Source organism: Camelus dromedarius, chromosome 4, assembly GCF_036321535.1.
Source record: "Camelus dromedarius isolate mCamDro1 chromosome 4, mCamDro1.pat, whole genome shotgun sequence".
Classification (NCBI taxonomy): Eukaryota; Metazoa; Chordata; class Mammalia; order Artiodactyla; family Camelidae; genus Camelus; species Camelus dromedarius.
In genome coordinates this window covers 20,686,834-20,712,369 of record NC_087439.1, presented here as the reverse complement: position 1 = coordinate 20,712,369, position 25,536 = coordinate 20,686,834, and the positions used below count along the sequence as shown (strand labels likewise).

The 25,536-nt window shown below is 39.1% G+C and overlaps 1 protein-coding gene and 1 long non-coding RNA gene across 4 annotated transcripts in view; one reads left to right on the top strand and one right to left on the bottom strand.

Moving 5' to 3' along the window:
* The window catches only part of SPOPL (speckle type BTB/POZ protein like), a 61,606-nt gene extending 44,359 nt beyond the window's left edge, over positions 1–17,247 (bottom strand). For 2 of the 3 annotated variants that reach the window (XM_031451343.2, XM_031451342.2), the window contains exon 1: positions 17,068–17,247. The gene's annotated coding sequence lies outside the window, so the exon portion shown is untranslated. The remainder of the gene's footprint in view (positions 1–17,067) is intronic. The other variant, XM_031451346.2, reaches the window with a different exon arrangement.
* The window catches only part of LOC116152998 (uncharacterized), a 65,418-nt gene continuing 56,392 nt past the window's right edge, over positions 16,511–25,536 (top strand). Inside the window, exons 1-2 of the long non-coding RNA XR_010380566.1 lie at positions 16,511–16,993; positions 24,681–24,799. This is a non-coding gene — a long non-coding RNA (uncharacterized LOC116152998). The remainder of the gene's footprint in view (positions 16,994–24,680; positions 24,800–25,536) is intronic.

Sequence of the window (25,536 nt, the reverse complement as noted above, 5' to 3'; positions counted from 1 at the left end):
CAGCCATTTTAGCAGTCTGAACTCTGCCCAAAATAAAAGTTGACTTTTCTTTAAAGCTTGGTAATTTCAAGATTTTATAAATCAAAAGCAGGAGACTATCAGTAATTTGATATGGTCCAATCAAGCAGTCTCAGCCTCTGAGTGACTACAAATGGTAGACACAGGTTTATATTTCTCTAGGGCAGTGATTCTCAAATTTTTAAGTATGCATAAGAATGACCTGTAAGGCTTGTTAAACCAGAATACTGGGCCCCAACCATAGAGTTAATGATTCAGTGGGTCTGGGTCAGGCCCTAGAATTTGCATTTCTAAAAAAAGGTCTCAGGTGGTGCTGATGCTGCTGGTCTAGGGATCTCATACTGAGAACCACATTTTTAGTCTGAGGATTAGGCCAGAAGGCTACTAATACCAACAATACAGAAATCTCATCATCGCTGCCGCAGCTATCCATCTGTCCTCCACTTATCTAAGTCTTCCATTTTACCTGAGTATTATCCTGAGAGGTTGGGGTATTTTCAATTTCTTTCTCCCAAGGTCTTATGCCAGTGCTACCTCTTTTGTAATCTACAACATCCTCTAATACTGAAAGTAAGGAGGTAGTTTTAATTGCTCATATATATGAAACTTTATTAGAGCAGGCAAAATACAGCTATTTTAAGACCAATTCTTTCTCAGTTTGGTAATTCCTAAAAACCATTAATACATGCTGATGAAGGTCTGTACACAAGCAGAGATGTAAAGCCCCTGCTTACTGTTGTTGCCTTGTCACTCAACACCAAGGCTCTCCCTTAGGAAAAAAAAAAAAAGAAAAAGAAAGCAAACTCAGGTGAACTCCTGTGTACACACACTGTAACCCCAGAAAAATAACTGCATTTCTGTTGCTTTAATGTATTTAAAAAAAAAAAAAACATTAAAAGTAAAAACCCATTTAACATTTCTTAACGTAGACACAATACCATTTTCCTTAACAATGGTAAAAATGGAAAAAAGCCCTGGGGTCCATGTCTTGAGAGACCTGGATTCTACTCCTAGCCCTTTTAGGTTTCAGACCACATGCCCTTTTGCATATCCCTGAGCTTTTGGCTATAAAAAGCATTTAGGGAAGAATCACTAAATCCTATCCAGTTCCACCATAAGTTTATATAGTAAGACTCATACCCCGCAGGCAAAGACTTACTCGACATCACTACATAATTTCCTCACACTGCAATGAACTTCCAAGGAAAAAAAAAAAAATCAACTATCGATCCCTTCAGAATCTGATTCCTTTTCCTGTAACATTACATATTAAGGACATTCTGGATCTTTGGCAACCATTTTTAAAAATCATCATTTTAAAATGGCTAGATTTATTTTTCATACTAGTTGCCACAAGTTCAATTGTTTTCTTACTATTTATGTAATAAATATACATAAATAAATAATGTAATTAATAATAAATTATGTAATAAAAATTAATTATGTAAATATACAAGGCACAATAAGAAAACTATAAGCCTATCTGCATCTATATTAAGAGCCATATCCTCTTAAAATATATGAAGCAAATACTTCACTTTTTAAAAGGATGCTATTTCCAGAAATCTTATAAAGACAGTACTAGGATTTTAAAAAATCAGCCTTATATAAATAGTTAGCATGAGAGATTATAACTATGGTCATTAGACCTCATGAGGTAAGATTTTAAATTACAGTAACATATAAAATGTGGTAAACCAAAAAGGGACACGACTAGCAGTCGGAAGACTATTCGCTACAGCCAAGTTGTAAGACCCCTACTGTTCTTTTCTCTTTTTTACTCATTCATCTGTTCTTTTATTCTCTCTCCCTCTCTCATTCCCTGACCCGTTGGAGTATGGAGTATTTTGGGGGAATCTACATTCAGCTAAGCCCTATGGAAACAAGGAAGGATGACAGAAAGACAGCCCCTGGCCTCATAATTTGAACTAGATCTCAAAGGTCCTCCAGGTAAAAATCTTTATTTATACTCTAATTTATAAATTATAGCAATACACTTTTTTTATCCAACTCAGAGGAGTTATCTCAATTAACAAACAATAAATAATTTAATTTTATCCCTTCTCTAAGAATCAACACTGGGTTTTAATTTGTCCATCTTAATTGCCATCTCTTCTGTAAAACATTTACCAACCAACCTACACTCCTATACCATTTTCCTCAGTAAAATGAATTACTCCTTATTCCCAAGCACTTTCATAACCAGTGCCTCTCACTAATCAAATTTATTGCAGCTATTAATACAATACCCCATAAGATTTTACTTCATCCTTTAGAATTTTACTCATACATATTACCTCATTTGATCCTCTAAACAACCCTGTGAAGTAGTAATAGATCAGGATTCTGTAGATAGTATTCTACAGAGAGGGAAATTGAAACACAGAAGCAATATGATCTAAGACCATAGAGTTTAAAATAAACAAAAAAAAAACCCAGAAAAATTCAAAAATTGAATCCAGGATTTTTTCACTGAAAATACTATGATTTTTCCAATTCATCAAATATGCTGAACTCGAGATTATTATATTTTCACCTTTATGTAACCACTGAGATATACTGACTAGATTTGAAGTCAACTAAAGGGAAAGTATTCCATATTTACTAGATGTACATAATTTATTGCCTCCTAGAAAATAAAGTACAGATATAATTCAGTATTGCAGAATAATCCATGGAACACTATTCAGGTTAAGAATCTGGCTTCTGATTTTAGACTTAGGTTCAAATTCTGAAGCTGTGTAAGTTCTCTGGGTCTCAATTGTTTGTAAAATGGGAATAATAAATGGTAATTATCTCAAATGACTCGTGTATTGAATGGGAATCTATAGAAAATCTCTCGTATAGTGTCTGGTTCATAGAAAGCACTCAATAATTTAGTTTAACGTGTATGAGTATCTACTTTAAAACTCCAAAATAGAACTGGTTTACAAAACACTATTAATTTCATGAACTATGAAGAAAAGAATTAAATTTGCCTAAATATGTTTTTGAGGTTTTATTTTTGCTTTTTCAACCTTTATCACTTGGCTCTTCATCAGCTATTAAGTGAACTATGAACTCTGTTGCTCTCACATTGCTTATCTCTAACAGCTTTCCTCTCCCTTTTAATGCAAGTTATGTGGAGGTGTAGTTGTAAAAAGACAGACTGATGTCCAAAATTATCTCTTAGGAATTGTGTAAACTTCCAAGAGAACTTTTCAGAGGAATGGAAATGATGTATATACATCTTGACTGGGCTGTTGTTACATCTGTCAAAACTCACGGAAATGTACCCATAAGATTCATGCATGAAACAACGCAAAAAATTTTTTTTAAAAAGCCCCTTTTTTAGGTTTTATAATCCTTGAATAAGTTACTTTCCCTTTCTGGCCCTTAGCTTTCTCGTCTTCAGAAAGGGAATAACTCCTCACTCAGAAAGATTACAGTGAGTATTAAAGGCAATAAGATCTGTAAAGCACTCACAGTAGCTTCTGCACAGTTACTTGCCCATTCTGGAACCACTCACATTAACCCTAGGCATTGTTCAAAGTTACCTGAGTCCTAAAACCTTCATCCAAAATAAAAGCCATATTCTCTCCCTCACCCTTCTCCTAGACTCCCTCTCACCTCTTTTATTTTAGGAAAATATGAGTAAACATTTGATTAAAGCTTTTGCCTCTACAGTTGCTTTTTGTTTTCTTCTTTTTTAACAAAAGCATAATGGAGTCTTTTGCCTTCATATCCCTCCTCCTGCTCAATTATGGTCAAAAAAGTTTAAATTACTGAAGACTTCTTTACCCATATTGCCCAAAATTAATCTGCTACAATTCCTTCCTCAAGAGCCTAATGCTCCAGTGAAAGGAAACAAAGTAACCAGTTGCCAGAGATTAGAGGTGCAGTAACTGTTGAAATATCTGAAAAGATACGTATCGATTTTGCAATATATTCTTTTCAACCTCTAAAAATCAAAAATAGCCCCTCAGATAACCTAATAACCCTTAATAACCTACCATCCACTAATTAATGTAAAAAGTTATAATTCATTTCCAGTATTACCCTTTCAAATACAAACATGTCTAATTAAAACTGGGGTAATTAGTATCATACTTTGAAAACTCAATTGTGTTAAAGTAACAGTTCCTTTTATTAGTTTTCAAATCACTTTTTAAAAGTAGTCTAAGCAATGTTCTTTGTTCTAGAATTCTAGGATACTGGAACAATTTCACATTCGTCTAGCATGTACTGAGCAAACATTTAAGTATCTAAATAGGTCAGGCACTGGAGAAACAAAGATAAGGTCAGAGAGGCAAATACCTAACTAGAGCAGATAAAGCAGAATTGCTAAAATCATATCCTTTTCTTATATCTGTGAAGGATCTAGAAAAGGGAGTCGGAAATAGTTAAAAGTTATTCTGACTCACCACTATTGCTTCCAGACCACTTTCCCAACCTAACAAAACTGTACAGCAACTGCATGAGTTCACTGGTAAACACAATTCTCCTACACTCTTCTCCCTTGCTATCACCTACTCACCTCTCTTCCAGTTAGGCTCCTTTATAGAGGACTTCAACCACTGTCTCCATTGTCTTCTTCACTATTCCTGCCATCACCCTAGGTGACTGCATTCCAGTGGACTTCTCGCCTACCAGCATCAAAATTCTACCTTCCTGAATGATCTCACCCACTTCAAATTTTAGCAATCTTTTTCAAACATTCTGACTTGGAACTTACTACCTAGGAAAGCTTGACCAACTATGAAAATAAACTTGAGTATATCATTTTAATAACAGAACTTATTTCTATTCTGTCATCAATTTAATCCCCCAATATCTCTTATTACCAACACCTGAGTCCTTCCCATTTTTCTTAAGTAGGTCCTTATGGCTTCACTTCCTTAGCAAATGCAAAACCCACAATGCATTACTTCAAGAACTCTCTAGCAAGCAGGCTTAACATTTCACTCCTTTGTTCTTTTATCACAACAGTTCTGTAAACCTTTAATTCTATATCGATCTAACCACCCACTGTATGCTCCACTATTTGGGTTGCTGAGCAATGGTGTAGAAAATCTTTTTAAAAAGCAGAATAGCAGCTTCTTAAGTGTATGCTTTCATTTAATACGTACTTCTGTTTTTAACTAATTGATTTCAAAAGGGTTTGTTGCAAAATAAAAGTCTTACCAAATAATGAAATAATTAAACCAGAAATTCAGCTCCTCAGTTGTACCAGACTATTTTCAGTGCTCCAAAGACACAAGTAGCCAGTGGCTACCATAACAGAAAGTGGGGATCATAGAACATTTCCATCATCATACAAAGCTTTACTGAACAGTGAGTGCTGCTTACACATTCTATGGCAGGATTGCTCAACCACTATTTCAGTTTACATAACCTAAAATTTCCCACTCATACCACTAACTGCCATCCTTGTGACTTCATAAATCTTCCCAGCTACATGAACATGGAGCAACAGACAGGTACCCAAAATGGTCTAAGGGCAGAGGCATCTCTTATCAATATCTGAGACCAAAAAGACTTCGCTGCTCGTGATCATTTATATCCCAGCCCACTTCCAATCATGGATGTTGTCACTAAAGGAAGGTGCTGGTTACACTACATCTGAGAAGGGTAGAGGAAGAGAGATGTACTTAGATTACTTTCAGGATTTTACCACTTGTTAAAGACAGAACTCATTTTTACACGTGTCTCACCTATTGCTAGACTAGACCATGGCAGCTGCTGGAAACAGAAATTCTACCAAACTCACTAAGTCTTATTTTAATGCAACTATTAATAACAGTATTTCATTAAAAATTAAGTAGTCATTACAAATATTAAATCAGACAAGATGCTGGGCCAAAAGATGTAGTATTATCCTAGACAAAAGCAGGAAAAACCATCATCCTTGAAAAAGACAAAAGAAACTACCACTTCAGGGACTTCTAAACTATAAAATCTAGGAGGAAAAAATTGGCAAAATTGCAAGCCTTAGGATAAACGATAGTAGGGAATCTGTATGTCTATGCCATTACACCCTGCAAGTCCATAACCATTACAATGGCTTAGTCCTCCTTATAAGGAAAACGTTTCACACAGCTGCTTAGTTTATAGGGGGTTAGGGGAGAGGGAAAAAAAAAAGGAAAAAGAAATAGAGAGAAATGAAGCAAAATGATCCATGAAAAGCAACGTGTTAGGAGACCCTGGATTTTAATCCAGTATTTTCTGAAATGATGTAACACATGGTCAAACTAGACTAAATAAAAGGAGGCTACTGCCATCCACCAATAGTCCTGTCTCTCAAGGAAATGCTTTGCAAAATAAACAGTTTTTCTTATACTTCACGGGAACATTGTAAGTACAGGAATGCCATCTCAGCTCTTTGGATGATGAGCTAATAATTCCAAGATTCTTATGACTAGCAATAATGAGTAACTACTTATCAATACATAGAGCATAAGTATTTATCAAACAGCTGCACTACTGAGGAACAGTACTTTGCAGCAGTAAGAAATAAAGTCAAATATAAAAACAGTAGCTCCATAAAGGCATAGGACAACGTTAAAAAGGGAATACCATGGGGTAATCTGCAGTTATGAGTCTATGTGTGTCTTCATAGAAGAAATCAACAATTAATTATGATTCTCAAAAGGTACAGGAATGGTGCTTCCCTACATAAGATTCTAACATGATCTACACTCACTGGGGAAGGAGAAGAGACTAACCACAATCCTAACCCAGAAGAAGATACACAGGCAAAAATATTTTTTACATCCCTGGTGTTCACTACACAATTTGATAATTAAAATAACACATACTAGCCTCCTGTGACACAAGTAAAACTTCATAAATAACAAGAAATTAAGTATAAAACAACACATAAGCATGCTGTGGGCATACAATAAAATCTGCTCAACTTTCAAATTCTGAAAACTGAGTAAGCTCTGCTGTGTAGACAGCATTTCCCAAAATCTCACAAAAAAAATGAATGAACACAACCTACAATCTGGGTAGACAGTCAAGTAAGAGCAAGTACATTTCAGCATTGTGTAATTAGTTAGGCCAACGTTGCACACTCACTCAATAAAAGGGCCTACAGAACTTTTCACTAGCTTGCAAAATCTCACCACCTTTCCCATGTTTAGCAATAGTTAGGCACAAATGCACCATTTGTCAGAAAGTCAGTATACAGTGAGGCTGTGGTTTTCATGACAGTCTCATTTTCCTTAAATTATACTGACATTTGTTTTATAATCTGTATCTTATCAACTAACTAGGCAACCAGAATCATTTCATGGGTCTTGTGAAAACAAACGTCTCTATTCCACTTTCCCTTGGTATGCACATGGGAGGGGTATGTGGGTATGAGTGAAGAAAGGAATCATGTTTACTTTGAAAAACTAGCAATACCACTTTACACCCACCAGAAGAGCTAAATACATGAAACAAGCAATATGAAGCAAATGTTTCAGAGTATGTGGGACAAACAGAACTCTCATTCACTACTGAAAAGACTATAAATTGGTACAATCACTTTGGAAAACACTGGATAATACATACCAAAGCTGAACAAAAGCATGCACCATGGCCCAAAAATTCTATTAGAAAATACGTATCTTACAGCAATATACACATGTGCATATGTACAAGATATTCTATGGGGCACTATTCATTATGACTCAAAACTGGAAACCACCTAGATGTTCATCACCAGTAGAATGGATAAATTATGGTGTGTGTGTGTGTGTTATGTATATAGAGAGAGAGAGAGGGAGAGGGAGAAAGAGAGTCATACAATGGAATGTAATACTGCAGAATGAGAATAAGCTACTGCTACACACTACATGAATGGATCACATAAAAATAGATGTTTAGGGCAAGAAGCCAGACACTAGAGTGTTTATGCTATATGATGTTACATGCATGCCTTTGAATATACGTTATACTTCAGTATAAGTTCATCTAAAATAAAAAAGCAAAAAGAATTTAATAAATAAAAAAGCAACCATGATGCCTAAACATTTAGAATAAAATCCGATTCCTAGTGCCACGTTCCCTCCACCCTAAAACTGTGACAGAATACTTTAAAAAATCTTGTCTTATGCTAATCTAGTACATATTTATATTGAAACAAAGAAGGCTATGTTAAAGTAACAGAATGTAAGTCAAATCTTTTTAGGAGAAAACAGTAATTTGAAAAGAATTTTAACACCAAAGCTCTTCCTCTCTCCACCATTACCTAGACCACACTCAGATCTTCACCACCCTTCCATCTGCCAAGAGTTCACTGTTCTCTGTAATTTACTTAGTGGAAACATTTGAAAAGTAATGACCTACACTAGCAGGGTAGTTATGAGGATTAAAACAAAAAGAGTGTGTATATCAAGTCTTCAGCACCGTGCGTAACTTACTCAATGACTACACAGTATTAATAAATCCCAATAGTGAGCCTTCCAGGTCAAGGGCTATTTACAATTTATCACTGTAAACACAGAACCTGGCATTTAATAGTTGGTCAATTTATAGAGTAAATGGATGATGTGAGCTCAAAACAAAAAGAACAAAAAAAGGCAAAAGTGGGAATAGGGAAAAAATAAGTTCAAAGGAAGGCCTTAACCTATTTTTATATCAGAGTACATGACAAGATTCCAAATCTCAAATGAAGCAACAGAAACATGTACATATTAAAACCATTAAAATAAATAAAAACAGCCTCACCATTACTTTTCCTCATTATACTTCATTATGCAGAAGTTGGATGTCTTAACTAAAATTTTTAAATGGTTCTTTAATATTGAAATCCTTTAAAAATATTTCTGAATGAATTCCTTATGAGGTTGACAGGAATTGTTAAGTATATCACAGGTTATTTTTAAGACATCCATCATAGCATGTCAATATTCTGACTAAATATGTCATAACAGAATTAAAAGGAAAGCAGATTTCAGCTGAATCTTTATACAGTGGTACCAATTTAAATATCAAAAACATCAAGACTACAATCTTACATTAGTCTTAAAAGACAAATTAATGTAATACTTAAAAGACAAGTTAATAAAATGCACAAAACACCAATAAACCACTTGATAAGGCCCTTTTTCCCTTCCTTTCAAGCACACCATCTACTTAATATATCTTAGATCAGAAACATCATCACCCTTTTTAACTAACCAACATTTACACAAAACACTGTACGTGGAAAGCACTATTTAAATGTAAATATAACTCATTTAGTTCTTATAACAACTCTTACAAGGTTATCCTGTTATCCTTTCCTTTTTACATATGAGAACACTGAGGCAGAGATGCTAAGTAACTTGCCTCAAGTCACAAAGCTATTAAAAAGCAGACTGGATGCTCTCTTTTAACCTCTATGCTACATTACCTAGCAATCTCTGAAGTAAAGCAAAACTAAATTTATCCTGACTTCACTTGATGTTGGGAAGTTATTTTGAGGGCCTTGGGTGACAACCATAAAATGAAGCACCACTAATAGCACATTTCATAAACTCTACGATCCCATTTTTTTTCATATTTTATCATGTCTGAAATTGTTGGCATTTTACAATTGTAATTGACAGTGCTCTCTCTCCTTGGAATACATAAAATAATGCATCACATAATTGATGGCAAGTATGATTCAGAAGCTTATGGTATGACCTATATATACCTCATGGGTTAGTGATAAGAAGTAAATGAGATAAAATACCTAAAGTACTTGACAACTCTGGTATAACTACTTTAAAAAAGGATATTTCTTCCCTTTAAACCAAAATGACCTATGAGGAAAATCCCATGTAAAGGTATGTTTACACTGTAGTAAGTTGTCAGTTTCCTAGGCCCATGTTCAACAAAACCTGGCTATATTCTGCTAGGAAAAAATACTGGTTTCATTATACAACTGGACTTGGGTGGGGGAAAGGCAGACAGATAAAACAACAGTGAAAATGAGACACCTGAGAAAACAGAAATTATCAACAGTAAAGCATAAATCAAGATACCTTCCAAATACCACTTGATTCAAGCCAGTTCTCAAATGCCTCTGATAAAACGCTAACATGAAAAAGCATTTTAACTTTTAAAAAATACACTTTGAATGCAGTCAGAAATGATCAAATATGCTTGGTGTGTGCCCATGCCCCACTTGAGCTTTTCTAACAAAACTTGACAGGTTAAACTTAACCGCCATGTTGAATAACTAGTTAACAAAGGTTTAAACTGATCCTAAGAGTCGCCACACACACACACTAATTAATTAAATAAAATTCAAATCATTTAAATATTCCTGGGCCAATGCTTGTCTCTATAATTTCAGGATGAATTAATATTCCTTTTGTGGGGGGTGCTTTTTGTCTTACAGGATGAAAACTACCTTTCACAGGAATTTCCCACTAAAACACCAAAAATTCTATCCAAATTACAACTAAAAAAACCTACCTTGAACCAACTGTACTCCTTAACTAAAAACCACTTAATCTGAGGGGGGCAGGTACAAATGCATTTTCATAAGGAAAAACTGTGAAATTTGCTTCAGAAAACATACCCAGACTGGAAACAATGGTATGATATCTTCTTTGTTAACAAATTTCAAATATATTTAAAAAGCATCAAACTACTTCTTAGTTACACTACAACCTTTGAGATCTTGAATTACCTAATATCACAGTAAAACCTCTTTTTTGTTACTTTTAATTATTTCTGTATTACTTTTTGCTTAAGTGAATAAACAACCTATACCAACCATAGTTTGAGGTAACGCAATTTTATATTTGTAGATAAAATTTCTTACATCTATTTTTTATCTATGTAAAGTTCTGTTTAGCATAGTTATATGATACAATTCACAATTTAATGCTAATAATTATCCTGTCCTCCTTTAGAACATGTACACAAGTCTGAAGAGTATCAGAAGGGTCCTACTTATGTATCTAAATAAAAGACCTGGGAAAGTGTACCTGTAAGAACCATAATATATGAAAAGCATACAGTTGCCATACAGGAATTTATTAAGATTTAAAACTAAAAACCAGGGAGAAGACAAGAGCAAAAACCAGCAAGAACTAATAAAAATGAATTTTTAAAGTTACAATTTAACATAAAATGTAAGGAAGACTGCCTTGGCAGATCAGAATAAAGCAATGTTTCTATAAGAACTTAAGAAGGTATTTCAGAAGCAAAAGTTTTGGTAGAGCCCACCCTCCTGTTATTTTAAAGCAGATGTCTTCTAGAACTTCTACTTACTGTGTTTTAAAAATCTATTTTAACATCATTTTCTCTTCTAATATACTATTTTCTATGAGACTTTAATCTCGTCAATTAAGCTTTTTGCCAACAATGGCGATGGCTTTTTTTTTTTTTTTTAACAGCATTCTTCATAAAGTAATCCCTGAAGATGAACTATGTTCTACTATGGTGCAAGACTTAAGTCTAGGGACATTTAGACAACTATCTAAAATAGCATTTAAGGTACCAGCAGACTGTTATTATTCCACTGAGCCCTTTTCAACGACCATATACCTGATGTTTAACAGTAAACTCTCAGCTATCCCCACCAATGCCTTCACTTTCAATTCTCTAAATTTGAGAAAATGTTGTATGTGTAAAATTTCTCCCCTCAAAAAAAAAGGCATAACCAAAATATTTAAGTTATACTATCAGTTACTTACTTAATGATTGTACAAGTACAGGTGTAATATATAAAATATAAAGCTAACCAGCAAAAACAAAACACCACCTTGGACAATAAATACTATGACAAAGAAAATCTTTAAATCTTGAAGGTATTCAGAGATATCTCCATGGTCAGTGACTAAATGGGTGGTGAGGATATTAATCAAAACAGCAAACAGAAAGAGGTACAAGTCCAGGAGAAAAACCTTTGAATACTATGGCCAACCTCTCTAACCTACTACCCATATGCTATAGTTACAATTTCTTGCCTTAACCTTTGCATGCTTTCAAAATAAAGTCCTCTATCATTGCACTGCCCTCTCCATTTCCCCACTTGTCTTTCAGAAACACTCTGCCCAGCACTCTTTCCTTAAAAAGCGTTCCCTTAATGCCCCTTCTCTGTGCTTACAAGGCAACCTGAATAAATTGCTATGACAGCACTAATCACACTAAAAAATACTTAACTGTCCACTGCCCCTAGCCACCGAGGTCTAACTGCATTCCTAAAAGTCTAGTATGCAATGCTTGATAAACAGTACTTTAAAAACATTCTATCTGAATGTTTTGAATGAATGAGTTGTAGAGTTTGAGATGCTTATAGAACATCCAGATGGTGATAAATAGAAACATGGGTCTGAGCTCAAGAAGGAAGATATGGCTCATGCTATAGATATAATTTTATCCTAAATATAGGATTGTTGCTTTGGCAGATTAAAACAAAATTCATCATCAAATGGTTTATGGACGGACTGACTACTAAGACATAAAAATTTTCTCCAGGTTGCTAAAAACAATATGCGTTTTTCAGTTTCCAACTTAACTGACTTCTCAGCTTCATTCAACATAGTTGATTAGCCACTCCTCCTTTTTCAGTCTATTGCCTTAGCTTCAGTGATGCCAAGGAAAATTTCCTCCAACCTCTGGCTACATCTTCTCAGTATTTTTTCTTGATGTAAATGCTGAAGATTCATAGCGACCGCATCCCTTTATATTCTCTCTCTCTACTCTCTCCTTAGGCAATCTCATCCCCCACCTTCTACACTAAGACATTCATTATCAGCTATATACTAATTATTCCAAACAATTATGATCAATACTCCCCCCCAACCCCGTTTCCAGAAACTAAGAAAAAACTGCTCCTCCCCCAGTATTCCCTGTTAGGCACAAGAACTGCTGACCCTGGAAATCAGCTTTTTCCTCTCCCTAGACCCTCAAATCTAATCCATCACCAAATCCTATCAACTTTACTTCCCAAATATTTGTCAAACCCAGCTACTTTATCTCTATCACTGCCAGTCTGGATCCGAGATTCCATCATCTCTTGCCTAAATTACTGTAACAGCTGAACTCAGTTTTACTCAAAGTGTGATCTGTGGACCAGTACTGACCCAAGAACTATTGCTGGTGTGAGATAAGGTAAATACAGAAACTGAGAGAAAGCATTTAGAAGTTTTTATAGCAATCTGACAGACACTGCCATGACATCCATTTTATTATTAGTAAAGTACCAGCACAAATCAGAAAGTAAAACAAAATAAAACAGGTCCTTCACCACAGGTAAGTTTGAGAAGTTCTGGCCTAACTGGTCTCTCTGCCTTTACACTTGCCTCTCTCCAATCTGTCTCCACAGAGCAGCCAAGTGATGTTTTTAAAGCACAAATTTAAATGACATTCAGCTATTTGACATTCTCCAGTGGCTTCCCACTGCTTAGGATTAAGTACAAAATGCTTAGCAAAAATTGACCACTGTGATCTGCTCCAGTCTCATTCCACATCACCCAGCCTCACAGGCTACAGAACTTTTCAGTTCTAGGAAGCTGAACTTCCCAGCATCACTTGGGTGCTTCCGGTTTACCCTTCAGGCTTTAGCCTAAGTCATTTCTTCAAACATTCCCTGATACATTAGTGGGCTTTCGTTGTTTACAATAATTTTCCTTTGTGGCAATTATCCTAACTAATTATTATTTTTGTAACTATTTGGTTAGTTTCTTTATTTCCCAACACCCTCTGGCCCCAAGAATACAGGTACATGCTTTCCATAACTTGAGTCACCAGGGCCTAGCACGCTGCCTGACACAGATCAGATGTTCAATAAACTTCAGCTAAGTGAATAAATCTAAGTTAGAAAACAAAATTGTGAGCAGAATCACTGAAATGTAAATTCCTTTAATATCTAGTCATATGTAAGATTTGGGATAAATATGTATACCAGGTGCTTTATAAAAGTTAAATCTCCTTTACTTCCCTAAACAACGTAAAAAGACAAGGAAACCTCACTGTCAAGATTTTAAAAAAAGGTTTTTCAGAAAGGTGAAAAATTTGGTCTAACGTAACCAACAAAGAATTGGAAGGTTGGAAGGTCTCAGAGGCAACAAAGGGTAATAGACTCTATAGCCACACTGCCTGGCTCCATTGCTTCCTTAGCTGTGTAATTTTGTGGAAGTTAAATAATCTCACTATTTCTCGGGTTCTTCATTTGTGAAATGGAGATACAGTAAAGCCTTCTTCAAAGGATTGTTAAGAGGTTTAGACAAGTTAATATAGAAAAATCATTTGAAAGAGTAGGTGGCATAGTGTTTTATAAGTATTAGCAATCATTATCTTTAATAGTACCAATGCTCTTATAAAACAATTGTATCCATTTACTTGCTTATTGTCTGTCAGTGCCACACCAAGATATAAATTACAAAAAAAAAAATAATAAAAAAGCAGAGTCTGTATTATTATCCTCTAATGGAACTTTTCTTAAAGACTTAAACCCTATAGAAACTGAGTTAAGTGACTATTTCCTCAGTTCTCTCTCTCAAGGATAGGACATGGCTAGTACCATTTTAGGTACAGAGAGTAGTTGATTCATTACATACCTTGGATGCTTTAGAGCATTAGGGCTTGATATTTACTGGACCCCTGGTTGAGAAGGGTGCTTTTATGTATCCCCAGTGACTTGCATGAAGTAGATGCTCATTAAATATTTTTGGAAAGGATGAACAGTTACAAAACCAAAGGCATACTGCTCAACATAAAGTAGATACTAATTGTCAATCTTATTCCACTCCTTGAAAGCTCCTATAAACTTTAAAAGTATGATTTCACAGGAGTCATTTTTCTTAAACTGGGACACTGCATTATTCAAAGCCAAAAATACAGAATACAGACAGCAGGAAAGCCAAGAAACAGAAACCAATGCTGGCAGTGGAAATGCCAGAGGTGGAAGCAGCAAGAGATGGAAGACAGGTAGAATTTGGATATGCAGGGGAAAGAGCAAAGGTTATTCTAGGCCAGGGAACAGCACAGGCAAAGGTAGTGTCACCCAAGGCTTAAAGTACATTCCATTGGTGACACAAAACAAATTTGAAGCTACACAGGCAAACTTCTTTATTCTGATAGTTCCAGATGCACATATTTTTACATTAATTAGGACAGCAAATTGTGATTTCAAATTTTTACTATTTATAACAACTCTAAAGTTAACAGTGCCTATTTGAACAACTTAATGAGTTGTTTAAAAAAAGTATCAAGAAAATAATAATGCACAGGAGGTAAGCAAGTATGACAAATAATTGTCAGGGTTTTAAAGAGGGAGTAAAATTTGGGAAACATCAAGGCATGATAAAGAAAACATGTTAACAAAAGAGAGAAAAACCACCAGTCTTCTGAATTAAGCCATAGCTCTATCCTCAATAGCAATTCAACATAAAGCAGGTAAGTGTGAAGGATCGACCAGTTTTGAGTGTTTAATTGCAGCACTAAAATTCTTATTGGTAAAATCATCATTTTTCACAATGATAAATTCTGCTCTATCAATTCAACTTCAGTTATTCTCCAAACAAGGACAAAACTTTAAAATTTCAAACAGGTACCTGAAATTGGGACTGACCTGCTTGTAGCCCGGTAACTTACTTGCAAACAGGGAGCTAAAACTCTGTACTTTTCACACTAGAAGGAATTAATTTATATAGTAACAAAATATGAATCATAGCTACATCAAAAAGGGTGTTAAAAAAAAAAAAAAAAGGCAACAAGACAGCTTTCCATTCCCACCTTCCTCTCTCAAAATTAACCTACCAATAGCCAAACCAAGCCAAGCTAGGAGACGATGATAGAAAGCCATTACAGAACTCTTACCACGTGCCAGGCACTATTGTATTTTACCTGCATTAAGTTATGCAATTATCACCACCATCTTATGATGTTCATCACTATCCCCATTTTACAGCCGAAATAATTCTGAAGCATAGAGATTAAATAACTTGCCCAAGGCCAGAGCTGGTAACTGAAAAAGCAGGGGTTTAGATCCTGACAGTTCAGCTAGAGCCTGAGCTCTTAACCACTAGGCACCATTTCTCTCAAGAATAAATAGGATGATAATTTGAAATAGTCCACCTTTCCCATGATGGCAGGAGAGATGTAGTTTTCCAAGGTATGAAAATTTTATTACTTAAGTTTTCAGTCTACGAAACAGGAGATTCGGCTATAAGGAAAAATTGTAAAGATGAGCATTATAATCAATCTAGGCCCAGGAGTATTCAAATACAAAGCATCAGAAGCCTCAAAGGTATGACACTATTCACAAAGAAAGAAGCCAAAAGTTGGAATAAGCAGGTGAATCCTATTTCTGCTAATCTACTGCTTTGAGGGAGAAAATCCTACCCTCCTCTTCCCTTTTTGTGATTCAGTACACAAATGCATAAATTCAAGAGAAGTGAGGGGAAAGGATAGCAGAAAGGAGTAGAAAGGGGCAAAGTCAGGACTTGGACCCTAAACCGCAGAGTTAGCTGGAGGCACCTGGTGCACGTGAGAGAGAATTTATGAGAGAGCAGTGTGTGCTTGTTGGTAGGGAGGTAGAAGGCACAGCCACTGCAATGGGGTGGAGGTACCGAGTGGTCTGGCAGGAGACCTGAGAACTCACCCTAAAATGGGCTCACAGGGATAGTTTGCAGGGTACATGTTTGGGACAAGGAGGTACGGACGTGAACGCGGGGGTGGGAGGCAGTTTCTCGCTGTGGGAAGTACTCAGGGTGGGACGAAGAGACCAGGCAGAAAGCGGAGGGCTTGGAGGTCTACAGGTATAAAGTTGGGAGACAGGAAAAGGGGGCAAGACTGGTGGGGGGAAGTCGGGGGAATCCCGGCCGACGGAAGCTGGGAAATCAAGGCGGGGGGTGGTTCCCAAGGGGAGGTACAGACTTGCGATGTTAGGGAGGTCCAGGGAGCGGAGGTGGGGCTGAGGGGCGGGAGCGCAAGGCACGCCTCAGGAGAGGGGGTCCGGGACCAGGAGGGATGGGGGCGCCGAAATGGGGGAGAGGGAGGCCACTGAGCTCCAGTGCAGGTGAGTCCCGGGGAAGAGCGCGGGGCAAGCGGCCAAGGCTGCGGCCGGGACCCCGGAGGGGGAGGGGCACTTACCCGGACGCGCGGGGCGGCGGCGGGCAGTCCCGGCGGCGGCTCCTCTCCGGCTGAGGTGATGGCGGCGAGTCCCTGTGGCGGCCGCCTCCGCCGAACCGCATCCCTCCTCCCCGGCCCGCCCTCCTTCCCTATCTCCCGCTCCTTAACTTCTTCCTCGGGATAAACAAACCCGCCGCCAGGGGCGGCCGCCTCCGCCGCTCCCGCCCCCGCGCAACCCTCCCCCCCCGCCCCGGGCCCGCCGGGCTCCGGCTTCCGAGTTGCGACTCCAGTCCCAGCCCAGCCCGCGAGGGCGCGTGCGCGCGGCGGCGGCGGCGGCGGCTCGCGAGGCGCTTCCTCCCTCCCTCCCGCGCCGGGCACTTCCGGGCCGGGCCGGATCCGCCGCGGGGTTTTGAAGGTAGCGGCCGCCGTTTGCGCCGGACCGTGGGCTTCCAGCCGGGGGTTCCGCAGCCCGGACCAAACCTCACTTGTGGGGACATGGCGAGGTATATGGTCCTTCGACCCAGCATAAAACTCTCCTTTCTTAAAAAGCCCACTGATAACGCCTCCGAACTGGTCTGATCGATCCACGCAGGGTGCGAGGGGCGGCAAGTGTTTCTGCGCACGGTTTCCTTAGGAAGCCAAGGTACAACTTCTGAGCCCCTCGTGAGCCCGGAACTATATGAACTGTGAAACAAAAAGAGCAGTATACCGTCTCCAAAGAGAAATAAAGACGACACTCTGGTAGACCAATGAAGGGCCGCGGTGGAAGGGCTTTCGTTTGGAGGAGAAATCTCAGGCTTAGGAGAGGAGGGGTCCGCCCGAGGGGCGGCTGAGGATGCTTGTGAAGCACGGAAGAGCCGGCGGCGTCCCGAGACTGGAAGTTGGCAAATAGTGCTATATCTAAGCAGATGTCCTAAGAGATGAGAGGGCTGCCTCACAGAGTTCAGAGAAAGGTGATTACAGCACTACTTTGGCAGTCTTACTAGCGTATTTAACACAAAAAACGTGCGTGGAATACAACCAGCGCCAGCCAGATTTTCAAAGATCAGCGTAATCAAGAGTTCAAAGTTACCTTAGGCCAAGAGTTAAAAAACAAGTGGAAGTGAGCATTGCTGTATTGGGGACTATGGGAAGAGGAAATATTAGTGCAGAATTTCATGTTCTCCAAATATGAACCAAAACCAGTTAAAATTATTTGCTGTACTTATTGTGAGTCACTCATGCTATGTGACAGAAACAGTGAAAGATACATGTAAATTTTGCCCAGACCTTTTGGCTGTGTCAACCCCTTATCACTCACACCCTTTTACTAATCAACCATTGTTAGTCACTAATAAATGTAATATGCACAAGGAATCAAATTACAATAAACCCTTCAAGTAGATTGCCAATTGGGAGTTAAGAAATGAGTGGTACTTGGTGACTCTTGACACTTGACTGAGTTCTAGTTGGGGATTGGTTCAATAAGCTTCCACCACAAGGATATCAGATTGCTCTTCAGGGTATTCTCAGTCTTTCCCCTAGGCTTGATCTCTTTGCAGTGACAGAATATATCATCATTTTCCTTGCAGTATTCAGTGACTTTATCCACTGATAAAATAATAATAAATAGTAAGAGTAAATATGGCTTGTAAATAATGCTAACAAAAATGTGACCTTTTGGCAAAGTAAAAGATGGCTCCACGGTCAATAAACTTGGATTAAAGTTGGATGCTATATTACCTGTCCCCTAAAGAACTTCCTTTCCTGACTTGATTTCCTACTTGCTGGATACCTATTGGAAAACTAGACTCTTACAATAGGTTTTAGTTTATTGCTGCTGTAAGTGACTTTAAAAAATAGAGAAATAAGTAACAGCTGTATCACTGGTGTTAGTGTGATACACACTGTGCTTCCAGTCATCTATCAGGTTTGCTTTGCTCAAGGTATTAGCCGTTATGACCATTCAGCTCCTTAGACGCCAAGAAACTGTATTCCTTTAGCTGCTCATTGCCAATGGTTTCTATAGGAGACCATTCAAATTGCTCAATGGATGTGGCTGACTTAGAAGTTCTACTACTTATTGTAGTAATATGTTGGCAGTTAGTAAAGATCAGAAGAGCCATTCTCTGAGCTTAATGCACACAGATGAGGATCAGATTTTGGATCTTCTTGACTCACCCCTTGACTCAACCAAGCACCTAGTTTGATAATTTAGTGACTGCAGCATCTTATTCCTCTTTTCTAAATTAAACATCATGGTTCCTCCAATTTCATGGCACGATGGACTTGCCACTGCCTTCCATACCTGTTTTGTACTATCATTTTCCAATTCTGATTGTCAAACCTAAAGCATATAGTGGCAGACAATTCACAAATCCATTATTATCTTCTGTTTAGAGATCAAAAAAGTAATAATGTGCTTGTTAGCAAACATGGTTATACTTGATGAAGACTAAATTATGTGCTCTCTGAGCTTCCCTGGACGTTTTGCTCATAGCCCTACCCTTGTTAATGTGGTCCACCAAGTCCTTTGATCCTAATGAGCTGGCTTCCCCATAACTTTCTAATCATTATACCCTCCTATCTTAAATTTTCTTCAAGGGAACCAAACTCAGGCCTTCCCACAAGCCAACATTTGTGATCAAACACTTAAAATAACATTTAGTGTTTGGAATTTAGGTGGAAAGAACAATTCATCTGCTAATTATTTTTCACTGTTCCATTAGGCCTTTTATCTGGAAAAAAACACTAACACCCTTTTTCAATAACCTGTAAATTACAGGTAATTTCATTTTCTCTTTCCGTGTCTCCATTTCTTTCTGTCTTTGGCTTTTCATCTTTTACATCTTGCATATGAAGTCCTAGTTTTGCAGTACTTCTGCATTATATAATACTTTTTAAGGATCTAAAAACTTCAGACCTCTAGCATTATACCTACAACTGTTGTGTAGTGATGCCTATAGCGAAAAAAAAGGGCCAGTAAGTTTGATGTGCTTATCATTCAAAAATCACTCCCAGAAAACTGAGAACAAGACCCACTCAGAACTCTGAGAAACAAGGTCTTATGTCTTTTAAGTCCTTCACTGACACCCTTATTTTCATGTTTCCAGCCACATTTTATCAAATATTTCTAGATGCCCCCTTGTTTCAAATGCATTCATATATTTAATACTTTGGTCCTTTGGATAATCTGTCAGGTCTACTATAGGAGAGATGATTTTTGTTGTTCTTCTATCACCATGTGAAGAGTAAGGGTTGAGTTGTACTTCACTAGTCAGCATACTGTTACATTTTCTAGATGTTTAATTAAATATTAATCAAGTTTAAAACACTTTTGAGGCTCTTAAACCATCAGTAATTCCTAGATACTGGATCAGTAATGCCCAATGAATGAGAAATAACAGTACTTCTACCTACACAATATATCACCTTGGAAAAATCTTGGTCACCCTACTTGCAAGTCCTCTATTCACAATGTAATAAGAGGAAAACAACAAAAATGATCTCTTCTACCAGATTGTCCAAAGCCCCTACAGCATGTCTCCAGGCGTGCCCTGAGAACGCTCATCCAAGGTTACTTACAGTTGCTGGAAATTTTTTTACTGTGCCAGGATCCAGGTGGTCGCTGCTGCCATGATCTAGTAGTCCCTGATGACCTCTCCTTTCTTCAGCTTGGCCAGCTAAGCTCTCTCCTCTGCTGGTGCCCTGGCCCTGCCCCTTCTCTGATTCCCAGGTAACCTGAGAAGTTGCGGTTGATTCTGGACCCTGGCGATAGTCCTGGGGGAAGCCTGGAGCTCTCCACTGTGCTCTCCAGCCAGGGTCACCAGCCTCTGCAGCAGCCCCAAATGGCTCTAGAGGTGCAGCTGCTCTGTCTCCTCCTCTTTTATCTCTGCTCAGTCATCACAATGTCTCCAGGTCAGGGTCTTTGGTCCCCTCCCAAAGAGACACACCCTAAAGCCTATCAGGGCAAATTCTGGCTAGAGGAGTTTATTTAAGCATCTGCCCCTGCAACGCCCACCTCGAGGCTCTCTGCCTCACTAGCCTTCTCCCAGATAGTTGGGGTCACTTCACTCCAGTGCCCTTTGACCCTGCCTCAAGAAAATGGCAGCTCCATGGCCATTTTCTCTGGACACATGAAGGAGCCCTGCCTCCATAATCTAGGATAGGCTCCTGTTTCACTCAGACCAGGCACTCCCCCTCCAAGGGGAGGCATATGGAATTGGGCCCTGCTCGAGACCAGCAATCTAGAAGTCCTAGAGGGCGCCTCGGGTGAGCTCCCGCGGTGTTCCTGGGACTGCCCTGTAGCCAATCAGACACAAGGTGAACCCGGGAGCCTTGGAACCTCTGTGCCTCAGTGTTCCCTGATTTGCCGCTTTTCCCCTACTCTGCAGCCTCAGGACTGAGTTCCCCAGTTTCTCCCCTCGCTTCTGCCGCCTCCCTGCTTTGGAAACTAAGCTCTGCTGTCTAGCTGTTGCCAAATCTGCATTCACACCCCTACACCGCACTGAGTGGCCACCTGCCTCCAGATGGTTCCCTCTGCTATTCAGAGCCCTTCACTGCCAGCCTGCCTGCCAGGATTGGAAATCCTGGTATGGCCATTTCCAAAATTAGAAACCAGACTGAACCATCTCTGGGGACACAGCGCCTGCACCTCTCGGCACTCGGTCAAGCCTAACCTCTGTGACTGTCCCAGACACCCTGCCCCCAAGCCTCTCTTCCCACTCCTCCCCCACATTTCTGGCCTAGGTGATTTGGTTTTTTTGCCTTTCCCTCCCTGCCCGTCCATCCTTGCCGAAGTTTTAGCATCCTCGACCTTCTCTGCCTGAACTATGCCAGGCTGGAGAAGGGCCAACTCAAGGGCTATATAAATCCCAGATTATATAGGCCTCTTAGAGGCCTCATCCCACATGCTATCAAACACTGAGAAAGTGTAGCCACATAGCCATATCTCACATGAAAAATATGATGTTTTGTTATGCAAAGTGAAATCGATTTAATTTTCCTTTTGAAATATTTATTAATTTCAGTTTTCAGTTTTCTTTGTATTTTAGAGCCAAGATGTTTTCTTTTCCAGCCCTCAATTTGATAAAACCTGGAAAGCTTATGGGGCCCTGGGAGCTGTGCCTATAGTGAGAACCTGAGCCTTAAAAGGATTAAAAAAATGGCTCTGGGAGGGAGGGAGGTAAGCACTTCCACACTTGGCCTCTGTCTCAAGATTTCTCCCTGCGAACCGCATCATCACTTAAATGTTTCTCCTCCTTAGTTTTTAAGAACCGGGCTTCTCTGTTTGATCCCTGCCTTGGTAACTCACCTTTTACCCAGGCTGCTCACACATGCCACACCCCTTATTCCCAAAGCCAGCTGGCCAGTTGGGGATTTCACAGCATCACCGCCCGACCCCTAGCCTGCCTTTCACAGTGCTCCTTCCACCACTGAGGGCCCCACGGTATTGTCTTAAAGCCCCCTCGCCTTCTGAGACTGCATCTTTCAACTATGACATTTGCTTGCTTGACCCTGGAGATATGATGCTGTTCCATACTGGACCCTTGGAAGCCTCCAGCTGGATCCAGCTCTCTGGCGTCCCTGACCCCACCGCCTGCCCTACCAGGCAGGTCCTGGACTGCATTTTGGATGCTTCAGTCTTACCCTGTCTGCTAGGACTGACCAGTGAAGCCCACTTGTGTCTGAAGCAGAATAGCTACCAGGGAGGGGGTAGGATATAGCTCAGTGGTAAAAAGCAGGCTGCACGATGTCCTGGGTTCAATCCCCGTGTAACTCCATTAAAATAATAATAATAATTAATAAATAAATAAAGCCCACCCTGGTTCCCAGCCATTCCAAAGGCCACACCCACCAGCACGGGGCTGGGTTAAAAGAAAGAAAAGAAAAAAAAAAAAAACTACCAGAAATCACACTTTACATTTTTACCTGCTCACATTTCTCTGTTTTGAGCGTCTCCTTCCCTGGAGGAGTCGCTATTTATGCCTCTGTTACATGCAGCCTCACTGCTACACTTCTTGGGAGGTTTTCCTGATTACTCATTATTGCCGATTGAGCTTACAGACAAGAAACCAAAATGTCCCCGGCAGCTACCCCAGATTACATCTCTTCTAAATATTAACCATTAGTTGCTAAAATAGCCATTAGAAGTTTGTTTGGCTTTTACTTTCCAGGATTTCTGGGTTTTATACTAGTGATTCTATAATTTCAGTATACTTCTTAAAATGGAATTATGCATATTCAATGCACACAACGAACCAGTTCAGAGGGAGAGCCTGCAGCAATATATTATTGCCTCTTTAGTTTCCTTCCTCAATTTCATTTCCTCCAGAAAGAAAATTAGGCTAGGCTTTTAAAAATCGTGTTCTGCTACAGTCTACAATTTTGAGAGGTCAGGTGATGAATGTTTTTATTTTCATGTTGTCAAGAGCTCAGCAAGAATTTGTTTCTGTTGTGAATGTGGAGTCTACTGTGTGCAAAACAGGTGTGACCAAGCCCCAGCTTCCTCTCTGAACACTTGTTAGAGCTGTTTTCTTTCTTTTGTTCCATTTTTTATTGTAATCACTTAACCATAAAAGGTCTGAATATTTATACAAAATGTTAATGTGCTTCATTTGTCAAATTCCTTTTCTTTTCTGAGTTTGACTTTTATTTATTTGTTTGGTCCAGGATAGACTTAAGATATGTTTTCCTTGGCTTGAAGGAAAACTTGATTTAGGTCCCGGAACATTCCCGTGATGCTTTGCACTAATTCGTGGTGTCCTTCCGTTGGCATAATGCCTAAAGGATGTGCTGTGGTTCTGAACCCGTTTACCTTCCAGTCCATCCTTTGTCCTTTCCTTTCTCTGCTCCACATCTCTGCCAGCTCCTGCAGGCTGTTTCCCAGGCTCCTGAGTCAACTGGCCTCCTGCCAGATTAGGCCAATAGGAGGCACTGTCAGGGTCCTGGAGGGAGGGAGGAGAGAGAAGTCAGTGTCTTATTCCCGCTCTTTTTCTGCCTGAGCACCCTCCCCTGCAGCAACTATGTTTTCTCCCAGGCTCCAACTCTTGCTGCTGGACAAGCCTACCACGGAATCAGCCCTGGCAAGACCACCTCTTCCTTCCCGCCTGTTTAGAAGTGTAATGGTTTCCTGTGGTTGCTAATCCCTGGATTCTTCTCTGTTTTTTTCCATCATCTGTGCAATGGATTACTTGTGTCAAATCCTCTGTTCCAAGTAATGAGTGTGGTTTCTGTTTTTCTGGTTAGACTCCACACATTTGTCCAGTTTGTTTTCAGAAGGGCCTTGTCCTGTTAACAGGGGCAGGAATGATTTTCACAGAGAAGTAATCACTTTAAACTTAGGGATCCGTCTATGCTCCTCCATATGGCTTGGCTAAGGTCATTTTCTTTTTGCTCCTTACCTCCCATACTTGCTTCTCCCCTCCGATAATATCCAACCCACGCCCAGTCCTCTCCCACTCTCCATCCTTACAGCATATGACATCTGTCTTCTGGAGTCATATCCCCACAGATGCACAACAATTTGCTTTAATTTTTAAATCCCTTTTTATATAGTGTTCTTAACAAGAGTGTCACAGCTGTAGGATAGCAAAAAGGGCATTAGAGTTTCCATCCAGAATTTGAATTTGTGTGACTTTGCTTGAATCCCTTAGCCTCTTCCTGTACAATGGTGCTCTCGGTAGTAAAACAGGGGAAAGGAAGACTTCTTCATCAGAGCTATGAAGAGAAAATGGGATTAAAACATATGCAAGGACTTCGTAAATGATAAAAGGTAAGACATTATTTTAAAACAGTAAATAAGATTAGTTATTTTTTCTTGAAACAAATGTAATTTTAAAAGCTAGCACAAAGATATTTCTCAGTTAGAATGTACACTGAAGTTGAATAGCATCACACAGCCTTCATCTAACATGGAATTTCTCAATCTCAGTTCTATTGACATTTGGGGCTGGATAGTTCTTTGTTGTATGTAGGAGGCTGCTGTGTACATTGTAAAATGTTTAGTGGAATCCCCGCCTCTATCTGCTAGATGCCAGTAGCATCTTCCTCCTCAGTTTTGACAACCAAAACGTCTCTAAACAGTGCCAAATTTCCCCAGGAGAAAGGAAGGAGGAGGAAAAAAAAAAACACCCCAGGTTGAGAACCACTGATCTAACCAAACCTACTTGGAAAAGTGTCACCTTTTTTTAATTTAAGCTGTTAAAAAAAAAATAAAGGAGCTTGGCTTTCAAAAAAGATTTTGGAAAAGGACTCTTAAAAATGCAATTCCGTCGTGAAACATAACCTGTTTAGAAACTCATAAACCCTGATGTGAAAGTCAGTGGTTATTGTCACAGCAGTCATGTGTCTTATTAAGTATTTACGCTGGAGAGCCTAATCTTCCTGCTGAATATTGTGGCTGGACAGCCTAACCAAGATGGGCTTTCTTCATACGATTAATACCTTTTGTTAGTTTTACTAGTATTAAAAAAAATACACTAATATTTTAAAGCTATCATACGTTGATAT